The sequence below is a fragment of the Cervus canadensis genome, chromosome 29, assembly GCF_019320065.1.
Source record: "Cervus canadensis isolate Bull #8, Minnesota chromosome 29, ASM1932006v1, whole genome shotgun sequence".
Classification (NCBI taxonomy): domain Eukaryota; kingdom Metazoa; phylum Chordata; class Mammalia; order Artiodactyla; family Cervidae; genus Cervus; species Cervus canadensis.
In genome coordinates, this window is record NC_057414.1 from 31,184,098 (window position 1) to 31,197,127 (window position 13,030).

The following is a 13,030-nucleotide window of genomic DNA, read 5'->3' on the forward strand; positions in this document are numbered from 1 at the left end:
TCGGCCTCTAACATCCATCCTCATTCCTTGCAGCTCTGCGTGGGCCTTCTTCCTCGTTGACAACAGCCCATTAGAGCCGTTACACAGTGGCTGTGCTGTCTTTTCACCAAGTCCAGATGTGACATAAAGGCTCATGCTGAATCCTCTCTCTTGACTATGAATCTTAAGTGAGTAGAAAGGAACTTAGACATGCTTGTGTTCCCTCATGAGATGAGCCTGTTTCCATCATATGACCTCTCCTGCTTTCTTGCCTCTTGGGCTCCTGGAGCTGATTTGGGTGGTTTTTGCATGTTTCCAACCTGAGGACCCAGTATTCTCTCCTAGAACTCTCCTCACTTGGAGTTGGCTCCATGTGGGTTCCTTTGCTAGCAGCCAAAAAGCTCAACTGAGTTTCTTGTTGGTTACCACCTCTTGCTCATTGGTCTCCTTGGTAAATATTTGTTGAGGGTCTCGTGTGTTCCAGGTACCATGTCCTCTGGGGAAGGCGGTTCTGGCCCAGCAAAGGTGGCCTGAGCCCCGTCAGCAGCCAGACCTGTGGTGCGTGCACCCTGGGGTGGTGTGCTTGCTGAGAACTGGGTAGGGGGTGTTTACACTGGGGCACTTCAGCCCAGGGCTGGCGGATGGATAATGAATGAGCTTGTTTTTGCACTGGTGGGTTGGATCCAAGGCAGTGCCGGCAGGTGCCTTTGTTTCTCTCCCTCCCATCCATCTTTATTGGATCTGCCAGACTCGCCCATGCGCCTTTTCTTTCTGTTTTTGCATTGAAGGCAGCTGGGGACGGGTCTGCAGGAGGGATCCTCCCAGGACATCCTGGCAGTGGGAATGTCCTCTGTGTGCATGAGCCTTTTCCAGTGGTTGTGGTCCACCTGGCCCACCCTCTGCCTTTATCCGTTGCGTCTCTGGTGGAACAAGGGACTCGGGTGTTGTGAGGATGGTGTGCAGACGTTCCTAGGACACTTCCTTCAATATCGGGCTCCATTGGCTTCTCCCTTGTCTTTATCTTCCTTCACTTGTGCGGCAAAGGAGAAGATACTTTAGCTGCTGTGTCACTTGAGACTCATAAGAAACACTGCTTTACAGTTATTTTTCCCTCCTCTTCCTGAGAAACCTCACGTTAGCCTCTAGACCCAACCCCTGAGCTGCCTGCCTGTAGCATCTCACCCTCTGCCTGGTTCCCTTTTGCACCAGAGGTTCAACAGCTCAAGGCAGAAACCCGAGTTCACCTTACCCTTACCTGTTCTCCATCTCCTCCGTGTAATCAATGAGCAGTTTCCACTAACCACATCCACTTAATACCCCTCATCACTATTCTTGTATCGCTTCTTATATTATTTCAGACCATGTCATTTTGGGTCAGATTTTTAATTATAGAATTAGAAACCAAAAAAAACAAAAACAAAAACATACGATTGCTTTGGAGTTTGTATACATTATTATTTTCTGCTTGTATTATTCCAGCAAACCCCAAACAGGAAGCCATACCTATAGTTTGGCCCGATTTCTCTCCCCTCATCCACGTTTAGAGGATCTCAACCAAAGCATCATTTTTTATTCCATTGTTTAAAACTTTCGGTGGATCCTCACTGTTCTCGAGATTGGACAGACTGCTTGGCGTCTTGTGGACAAAGTTCGATCGTCAGGCAGAGCCCCCAACACTGAAAATATCTTGCCGTCTTCTCCGGACAGTGAACGTGTTAGGCTGTAGCCCTGTGCTGCCTTCTTCCCACCTACATCCCTTGCCTCACTCGGCTGAACTGCGCTGTCCGTTCACTTTAGCCTCTGTGTGGGGGCCGCTCGAGACCCGTCCCGCTCGCTGCCTTGGCCGGGGTTGTGCCTTTCCTGTGTGCTACCATGTGGCATCGTTCCCAGCAGCATGTTGGAATCACCTCCTTGCAGATGGTTTTGCACCAGATAGGAAGCTGTTTTAGGGCAGGGCCTGCATCTCATTCCCCATCACTGTGTTCACCACGCCGACGCTGCTATATTAGGTACTGGGTTATTGGAAGGCCACTGGCAACATTAATTATTGTATGCTCAGTTGCTGGTTGTATCCAACTCTTTTGTGACCCCATGGACTGTAGCCTGTTCTAGTTCTTCTGTGCATGGGATTTCCCAGGCAAGAATACTGCAGTGGGTTGCCATTTCCTCCTCCAGGGGCTCTTCCTGACCCAGGGATCAAACTGCAATCTCCTGTGTCTCCTGCATTCCTGGCGGATTGCCTGCTGAGCCATCGGGGAAGCCCCAGTGTTATTATCCCCCGGATTCTCTGCCGGGCACCTTACCTGTCGACTTCTGCAAGCACGATCAGCATGACTTTGTAGTTCCCTGTCGTGTGTCTACATGCCCCACTAGGTTGCATATTCCACACTGGCTGGGCCAATACTGTGCCCATCCCTCTGGACCACATGTGACTTGATACAGTTCTGCACACAGTAAGCACCTGTTGCGTGCTGGTTCTCACTGGATATTGGAGGTACTGTGATGACCAAACCTCTGTGTTCTCAGTCCTTACAGAGTTCAGGACCCTGCATCAGTGCATGGACGTGTACAGCCTGAGGAAATAGCATCCTTGTCTGTAAAATGCATCATCCCTAGTTGACGCTGACAGTCATAAGTCCCCTGTGAGGCTGGCATTCTAGAATTCTGACCTCAGTTGAACATGCATCTGCTCATCTGAGATGGTTATGGAGTCAGAGCTGCCAGAGGCTCTCGTTCTTTCCCTGGCGCTCCTCTGGGTTGAGTCTCTCAGTTCTCACGCAGCTGAGGCTGGTTGGTGGTGTAGGTGGGAGGTTGGGCCCTGTTGTTCGTATGTAATCCCTCTTACAAGACCCAAACCCTGTGGCTTTGTGGTCGACCTGGAAATCCTGGAAGTTCCAAGGAATGCTTGCCCTCAGCCTCGCTCTGCACAAGGAGTCAGGAGCAAGATGGCATAGGACCTTTGTTCAGGCCAAGGGGCTCGCAGTAGATTTAGTACGTTTTAGAAAAAGCTGAGACTCTTGCTTCTTTTCACATTTTCTCACGTGGATGCTGAGCTGGGAAGACGGAGCAGCAGCACAGTCTTCCTGGATCCCGCCAAGCGGAGATGATGACGTGGAGAAGGATGTTGGGGGGCTCTTGGCATGAAAGGGCATTTGTGTCTTTCCAAGATCTCGGTGAAGATCTCTGGAGATGGCGGTGGCGGGGGGGGGGTGTCTTTCCCTCCTGTTCAGACACTCACCGTCTGTCCCCTTCTGTTTGTTGTGGCACCAATGGCCCTGGGAGACCATAAGGGGTCACCCCCCACTTCCCCTGCTCTAGAGGCCAGCAGTGTGTCCCTACCGGGGCCGCCTGTGTTGCTAGCTCTGCACAGCCCCTCCTGCCTGCCTGTCAGCTACTCAAAGGTACCTCCTCGGCTCCCTGAGATAACTCTCATCCCCGCAGCGTGGCTGGGAAGCCAGGTCCTGCAGTTCCATTTAGGAAAAGAAAAGCCTTTTAACTTAATTTCTGCCTCAGAATTATTTATGTCCCCTATCAAAAAAGTGCTCTTTTACCCTTGCCATGTCTTCTAAATGATGTCAGATGTTACAGCTGCAATGCCCAGCTGCGGGGCTCGCGAGCTGCGGCTGCTTAATGCCCTGAGAGTGATGTAAGGCTGAGCGCCGCGTGGTGCAGTGGCGGGGAAAGCTCATATCCAGAGTCAAGCGACCCCAGTTCATCTGGACCCAGGGGTCCATGAGCTACGGCAGCGCTGCGGCTCTAGGACGGAGGGCTCTTTTGGTTCCTGAAGGCTGGGCCTGGAACTTCCATTTGCCAAAGTGCCCTCCTCTGGCCTCTTTCCTGGCAGACTCTGAATGCCTGTAATGGGGATGTCTAGGGAGATCGTCTCCTTTCTGATTTGGGCTCATGCGGGGCTTTCCAGGTGGCACTAGTGGTAAAGAACTTGCCTGCCAATGCAGGAGACATAAGAGATCCCTGGGTTGGGAAGATCCCTTGGAGGAGGGCATGGCAACCCACTCCAGAATTCTTGCCCAGAGAATCCCATGGACAGAGGAGCCTGGCGGGCTAGAGTCCATAGAGTTCCAAAGAGTGGGACATGACTGAAGTGACTTAGCATGCACACCCAGGGCCATTGTGCTCAGGTGTGTGATCTCTGATGGTTGTGGGCCAGATTTAATGCCGCTCTCCCATGACTTACTACCCAAGGTCTCCCCGACCTGACCTGACTGCTGGAGGGTGAAGAAGACCTGTGCCCCACAGATTGTAACCTTCTCATCCATGTGATGGAGGAAAGAAGAGCTCGTCTTTATGAGTTTCAATAAGTGTCCTAGTAAGTTGAGTGCTGGAACAGAGCACCATAGACTGGGTGGTTTATAAACAACAGGACTTTATATTTCTTGGTTCTGGAGGCAGGAAGTCCAAGATTAGGGTCCAGCAGATTCAGCATTTGTAAGGACCTGCTTCCTGGCTCATAGCCATCTTCTCACTGTGTCCTCACAAGGAGTAAAGGGTCAGGGAGCTCTTGGGTTCTCTTTCATGAGGGCACTAATCCCTCTCATGACCTGGTCACCTCCCAGAGGCCCCACATCCAAACACCATGCGTTGGTAAACGTGAGTTTTGGGGAGACACAACATCAACCCATAACAACACATCAGGGTAGCAGCCCATGGCCTGTAGCTAACACCTGTCAACATGTAAAGTCTGGAGTCAGGCAGTTCTGGGTTTCCAGGTGCTCCAGAGTAATAGATTGGGTTGTAGTACACCAATGCTGTCTCTGAGAACAAGTAAAAATGTCAAAGTAAAAAACATCTATTTGAAGACATTGGAAATACACCAAGGCGTCTAGGACTGAAGGTCCTAAATACCCCCAAACAGGAAACCTCTGGGATTTGACTCAATATGCAACAGCTCTTTTTCCCTTGAGGTATTCCCCAATTCTGGGTTTAAAACAAGAGGCTGAGGATTCAGATGCAGATCTTGGGCAGAGGACCACTGCTAAGATGCACAGAAACTAGAAGAGGTTTTGGCAAGTCTTCTGGGGCTGGAGGGACAACAAATTAGACGTTTGAAGGGCTTAGCCAGGTTTTGCTCAAAATATTTTGCCAAAGTCTCAGATTTCAGGAGACCATGAAACCTTAGTGTTAGAGCCTTTGAAAACAGAACACAGCTTTTGATCATCTTATAATATAAAGGAGATGAGAATTAAAGCCGAGGTTGGACCAGCGTGACTAGGACCTGGGTGAAATCCCAGGCTCTCCACGGGGGCCTCTACAAAGCAACCAGAGGTGGGTAGAGCCTGAACAAATCTGGAACCTCCCCTTAAAGGGATGTGTTAGGGTCCAGGTCTGCCTTCTGCCTGAACAGAGGAAAGGGTGAACCCTCTCAGGAAGAGCATGATATCATTTAGAGCTGCTGTAATTTATTACTGGTGGTGTCACACTCAGTAAAGTATTGTCAAGCATGCCAAGAAACAGGGCTGAAAGCCAAGACGAAAAAAAATCCAACAACAGATAATAGGAGATTCCGATATCCAAGTTACATCTAGGTCTTTTTCAGACAAGGACTCTAAAAAAATTATCACTAAAATATTCAGAAAAATAGAGGAAAAGAGGGAAAAAAATAAAATTTCAATAGATAACTTGGAATTTAACTTTAAGCAATCAGATGTTAAGGTGACTACTATTCAAATCTATACATGTGAAAGCATTTCATGGAAACACACAATCTGAATAATTTATTTATAATTAATAGTCTTGTAGCAGTATCATTGTCTATCTGGTTTTGATCATGTATTAGGTAATGTAAGATATTATTATCGGTATATGGGAACTCTGTATAATTCTTGCAACTTTTTGTGAATCTCATACTATTTTAAAATGAGAATCTATAATATAAATAACAACTTAAAAAATCAAATGTGAATTCTAGAACTAAGAAGTACAGTTGCTAAAGCTAAGAATTCAGTAGGTAAGTTTAACATTAGATTTAAGCAGGAGAAAAGGATACATGTCATTAGAAAATATCCAGACTGAACCACAGAGGGGAAAAAATGTGAAAATACAAAAAAGAGGTTAAGGTAAATGTATGTTGGGCATACATATCTAAATATGAATATGAAATAATGTAGTTGTAGTTCCAGACATGGAGGAGGATTAGAGTGGGTTAGAAAAATATTTGAACGTTTGATGATTTTTCCAAACTGGTAAAAGGCAGCAAACCACAAATTCAAGAATCTCTGTGAACCCAAGCCGGACAAATATAAAGAAATCTAGGCTTAACACAGTAAGTTTGTAGAAAATCAAAGACAAGATGAAAATCTTAAGTGCAAAAGGAAAAATGCACCTTACTTTTAAGGAAGACAAACATCTGACTTTTCAATAGAAAGCAGGGGAGACAGGCAACAATAGAACATCATTAATATTGTGAAATAACAAGCCAACCCCCAGATAACCCTCTCAACCTAGAATGATGTATCTAGCAAAATTATTCTTCAAAAATTAAATGAAAACATTAACAGACTGGGAGAATTTGTTGGCCAGCAAAAGTTCACTCAAAAAATTACTAAAAGGAGTTCTTTACCCAGATGAGAAATAATCTCAGATATATGAAAGCAAATAAAAGAATAAAGAACAATAATATAAAAACATTAATGTGTGGATAAACATAAATATTACCTGTTCAAGACAATAATGATAATGTTCTGTCTTGTGGGGTTTAGAATAAATGTAGAATTAAAACACATGTCAATTAAAACAAAATTTGGGAAGGGGGATAGTAGATTTAAGTAGATTTAAGATATTCTAGGCTTCGAGCATTGAAGGAAAGTGCTAGAGCTAGTACTTTCCATCACAATGTCTTTAAAGATGTGTTTTGTAATCTCTAGGATAACTTCCCAAAGAAGGATAACTGATAAGGTAATAGAGTGGGAAGGGGAAATAATAATAATAATAAAATTAACCAAATAATCAAATATTAGTTAAAAAGAAAAAGACAAGAAAGGGGAGAAAAGAACATAAACAGATGTGACAAAGAGAAATACATAATAATCTATGAGACCCTACTATATAGCACAGGGAACTATATTTAATAACTTGTAATAACTTATAATGGAAAAAATCTGAAAAAATATAATAATACTTCACTGAACTGAAACTAGCACAATATTGTAAATCAACTATAATTCAAAAAGAGAGACATAAATCTAGTAGATAGTAATTACATCTTTCAGCAGTTACATTCAGTATTAATGCACTAAATATTTCAAGTGAAATACTAAAATTGCCAGACTGGATATATGCTACTATACTCAAATATAAGATCACAGAAAGTTTGAAAATAAACAAATATAAAAAAGAACATAAAAAAAGAAAGAAGAGATGGAGAAATTGGAAAATATATACTAAATGAACTGGGATTCCTTCTCAAGCCTTTATCAAGCATAGTAGAAGAGCTTTTGTATATGTATATATACAAATAGTATGTACTATATATATATATTAGGAAACTTAAGAATTTTTGCCTAATTAAAAAATTTATGACATTTTTATTCCACTTGTTTGACTTAGTATGAACAGTTTTGCTAGATTTTCTAATTTTAAAAAATATAGATATGCAACAGCAACAAAGGCTTACTGTATAGCACAGGGAACTATAGTCTATATCTTGTAATAATCTATGATGGAAAATAATATCAAAAATAATATATATGTGTATATGTATAACTGAATCACCTAGCTTTGTACCTGAAAAATTGTAAGTCAACTATGCTTCAATAAAATGTATATATTAAGAAAAAAAGAATGTATAAAGGTGAAACATTTGAAGAGTATTAAAATATTTATTGGCTTATATGTTACACTCAGTAGATAGTTGTTGGTTAGATATGTGTTATTGTTCAAATACTGATGGTAGTGAATAACCCCAAATCTCTGATGTGGGTTCATGAAAAAGCATGCTTGAGTTTAAAATCCATGTTTGGTGACTGTGTTCGTGGTCAGAGATGAACACCACTAAGATAAGAATCTTAATGGTGATATTCCGTCAAGTTCATAATGAAGGCAAGTCTTTTTTGATACTCATATTACTGTGTTGTCTACCTCTGCAGCTGTCGCTGTGCTGAGCTAAGCTTCCTCAGTCATGTCTGGCTCTGTGCAACCCCATGGATTGTAGCCTGCCAGGCTCCTCTGTCCACGGGATTCTCCAGGCAAGAATGCTGGAGTGGGTTGCCATGACCTTCTCCAGGGAATCTTCCCAACCCAGGGATCGAACCCATGTCTCTTATGTCTCCTGCATTGGCAGGCAGGTTCTTTAAGACTAGCGCCACCTGGGAAGCCCACATTCAGCTGTTAAAGCAATTCATTTATTTCATTAGTATCATTTCTGGTCCATCTGCCATTTCTGCTTGATTACAAGCTCTGAAAGTTAAGAATAGGTTCAAAATGACTTCCAGGAGCCCTCAACTGCTAGTCTAGGACCTATGTCCATGGGTTTTGATGAGGATGGTCCATAGAGAGTCAGGATGAACGAGGTACCTCTGAAGAAGTGACTGGGTACAGAAGACAGCTTGGATGGGTGAATGTTTCTGGGCTTCTGCAAATATGCATAAGACTCAACTAAAGCTGCCCTACCTTTATTGCCATACAAACATTTCATAGTAGTAAAACTACACACCCACATTTGGTGACTTGTTGGATGAACTGAGTTTAAAAATTATTTTCTTAAAAGGCAGTAAAATATATGATGATTATCACTACAGAGTAATTTATCCAGTGAAATTCATCTAGTAACTTATCCAGAACATTTGTCAGGTAGTATATTCCTCTTTGAGCTTCCCAGGTGGCTCAGTGGTAAAGAGTCTGCCTGCCAACGCAGAAGACGCAGGAGACTCGGGTTTGATCCCTGGGTCAGGAAGATCACCTGGAGAAGGAAATGGCAACCCACTCCAGTATTCTTGCCTGGGAAATCCCATGAACAGAGGAGCCTGGTGGGCTACAGTCCATGGGGTCACAGAGAGTCGGACAAAACTGTGACTGAACGTGCACGCACATATCCCCCTTTATGGAGTTTCTTCTTATTCCTGCTCTTCATCCCTGATCTAGTCACACCCTTATTTATTCAGAATAACCACTGGGGTCATGGAAATGCTCGGTGAACACTGGGGATTATGACCTTAAAGTTTGGGAGATTAGGATCCAGAGTTTCATGTTCAGGAAAGTGAAATATGGTTCTCTTCTTCCCCCATTACTTCCGTTTTCTTCCGCTCTCTTTTCTAGACCTTTCTTGTTTTCATTTTTTTTTTTTTCAGTATTAATACAACCCAGCTACCATCTTCTTTATTAAGGGCTGTTCGGATGTTTTAAGCCGAATGCTGTGTAGACCAACTGCAGTGGGTCACTGAGCCATTATCTGTAATAGTTGCAGTGATGAGTAATAGGTCACTACTTGTGTGGGTTGAGCCAAGGTGTAATTCCTTGTACTGTTACCTCACGGATTAATTGTTTGCAATTGTCCCTGACATGACCTTATCTCTAGAACAGTGCAGACCTAATAACAAAGAACAGGACTGCTATGTAAGCTTTTCTAAAGTCACAAATTGAACAAAATTTGTCCTCAGTGGTTTTGAAAAGTTTGTGGTTCCAGTCCTCATTCATGGTGTATGGAAACTATAACAAGTGCTTCTCAAATTTTAATGGGTGTGCCATGCAGGTTACCTGTGGACCACCTAACAGGCAGGTTCTATAGATTTTGTAGATCTGCACTTGGGAGTTGAGATTCCACAGTTTTAGTAGGTTTCCAGGTAATGCAGGTGGCACTGGTCTTCAGATCATAGTTTAAATAAAAAGTTTAAGAGAAGGGAGGAAATTAAGACATGATGGAAACTAAGACCCCTCTATCAGGTTCTTTGAGTACTTTCATCCATTTTTAAGGACTAAAGGCAGTATATTTTTTTCCTTAACATTTGTTTTTCTGATTATAAAGCATGATTATTGTGTAAAATTTGAAAAGTGTGAAAGTACTGTACATGAACTAAGTTCATTTGTTATTTTAATCAATAGGTCAGACCAGTGATTCCCAGGCTTGCTGCACACTGTAATCAGATGGAGAATGTTACAGAATATCCCACCTGGCACTCTCCCAGCAGGGTTGAATCAGAACTTCTGTGTATAGGACTTGGTGTCTTTTAAAAATCTTTTCATGGTGCATAAGGCATTTCTTCTTGTTCAGTCACTTGTTCATGTCTGACTCTTTGCGACCTCATGGACTGCAGCACGCCAGGTTCCTCTGTCCTCCACTGTCTCCCAGAGTTAGCTCAGATTCATATCCATTGATTTAGTGATGCCATTTAATCATCTCATCCTCTGTTGCCCCCTTCTCCTCCTGCCCTCAATCTTTGCCAGCGTCAGGGTCTTTTCCAATGAGTCAGCTCTGCATCAGATGACCAAAGTATTGGAGCTTCAGTTTCAGCATCAGTCTTTCCAATGAGTATTCAGGATTGATTTCCCTTAGGACTGACTGGTTTGATTTCCTTGCTGTCCAAGGGACTCTCAAGAGTCTTCTCCAGCACCACAGTTTGAAAACATCAATTCTTCGGCACTCAGTGTTCTTTATGGTCCAACTCTCACATCCATGAATGACTACTGGAAAAACCATAGCTTTTTAAAAAAAATTAATTAATTTGTTTTCATTGAGACTAATTACAACATTGTGGTGGTTTTTGTCATACAATGACATGAATCAGCCACGGGTGTACATGTCATAACTTTGACTATATAGACATTTGTCAACAAAGTGATGCCTCTGCTTTTTAATATGCCATCTAGGTTTGTCATCGTGGCCGTTGCAGAGTTCCCAACAGTGAACTGAGTCATTTTCCCCTATATACATGTGTTGAGGCCTCAGCCCTCAATGTGACTGCATTTGGATCTAGGACCTTCAAAGAGGGAACCAGGTGAAATGAGGTCATGGGGGATCCGATTCCCACAGTGCTGGTGTCTCTATAAGAAGTGGAAGAGGCCCCAGAAGGGTGCAGGCCCAGAGGAAAGGCATCCACCTGTGAGCCAGGCTGAGAAGCCTCAGGAGCTACACAACCTGCCAGGACCTTGATCTTAGACTTACAGCGTCCAGAAGTCCAGGAAAAAGTAATTTCTGTTGTTTAAGGCACCTGGTCTGTGGTATTTTGTTATGGTAGGAAACAAAGACAGGTTTCCCAATAGCGGGTGCTGCTGTAGAAAGCCCCTGAAGGTGAGGACGTGGCCTTGGGATGGGGAGAGGCCGGGTGATGGGGAGGCTGGGCAAGGTTCCAGGCACAGGTTAGAGAAAGCAGAGTTTGCTGCAAAGAGGTTGTCAGAGGGGCGTGGGCACTGAATGGGATTCTGGTGATGTCTCGGAAGGAATGAGGAACTTGGTGACGGGAATTGGAGAAGAGGCGATCCTTGTTATAAAGTGGCAAAGACCTTAGGCTGACTTGTTTCCTAGCATTTTTGTAGGAAGTCGACATTGTAACAGATGAACTTAAATGCTTTTCTGAGAAGAGAGATTTCTAAGAGCAGTGTTGTGAATTAACATGCTCCCCTTGGAAAGTTCCCCTTTATTTTCTGAAATGATGGCTGTGTCTTCCTTCCCTCTCTTTCCTCCCTTCCTTCCTCCCTCTCTTCCTTCCTCCGTAAATAGTGTTGAATATCTTCTACTGATTTAGACATCCTATGAGGAACCTGGGTGTAGAAATTCAGAGATATAAATAAGTCCATTTGTACCACTTTTTTAGATTTCACATGTAAGTGATATCATGATATTTGTCTTTGTCTGATTTATTTCACTCAGAGTCACAGGTATAGAAAATAATTTTATGGTTACCAGGGGGTTAGGCAGGGGGCGGGGGGATATATTGGGAGGTAGGGATTGACACACAGTACTATGTATAAAATAGCTAAAAATGACCTACTGTGTAGCACAGGGGACTCTGCTCAGTACTCTGTAATGACCTATATGGGAACTGAATCTAAAAAACTGTGGATATATGTATATGAATAACTGATTCACTTTGCTGTATGCCTGAAACTAATACAACATTGTAAATCATCTATAATAAAAATTTTTTAAAAAGAGATGTCAACTTCAAACACTGAAAAAAAGGAGAAAAAATTAAAAGATGCAAGCACTTAGACTATCGTAAGTGATATGTAAGTAGATGGTGACTTCGTTAATGTGTTTTAGAATTTCTCCTGTGGACCCACACTTTATCCCAATTATCTTTACTTGTCTTACTTATGCTGGCCTGAGCCAAGCCAAACCTATAGTTCTTGTTTGTCTGGCCATCTATCTGGTAGATAAGGAGAAGAAGTTGAACATGGGACTCAGTGAAAACTATTTCCTCAAATTCCCCATCTAGTTTCAGGATTTGATTGGTGCATTATGTGAAAGTCATTCAGTCGTGTCCGACTGTTTGCAACCCCATGGACTATACAGGCCAGAAGACTGGAGTGGGTAGCCTTTCCCATCTCCAGGGGATCTTTCCAACCCAGGGATCGAACCCAGTTCTCCCGCATTGCAGGTGGATTCTTTACCAGCTGAGCCACAAGGGAAGCCCATGGGTGCAGCATGGTGGTTCCCAAACTCAGTTGAGGCACCCTGGGGTGCTGCAATGGAGGTACCCCAGTTCATTTGAAGTTTCTGAAGAAAATACTTGTATATCTATCAGATGCTGCAAAAACTCTTGGTTCAAGATTGCTCACCATCTCAATAACATGTTACATCGGTTTTGGTGATTTCATATCTTTGTAAGGCTTGGTTTTTGGTGTTTATGTGATGTAAAAAAAAAAAAAAAGTATTGCATCCAAATCATTGTGGCATCAATGCATGTGGTAATACATGATTGCATTCAGTCTGATTCTGATCTGGTTCAAGGTTTAAGAAGTTGTCTGGTGCCCCAGGGGTGCACGTGAGCCATTAGTAAGAATGGAATAAAAATATTTTTCCTTTAATAAGTTTTTTTAAAGCTAAATTATTAGGAAATAACATCAATTATTTGCTGTAGCTAGTTAATAAAAGAACCGT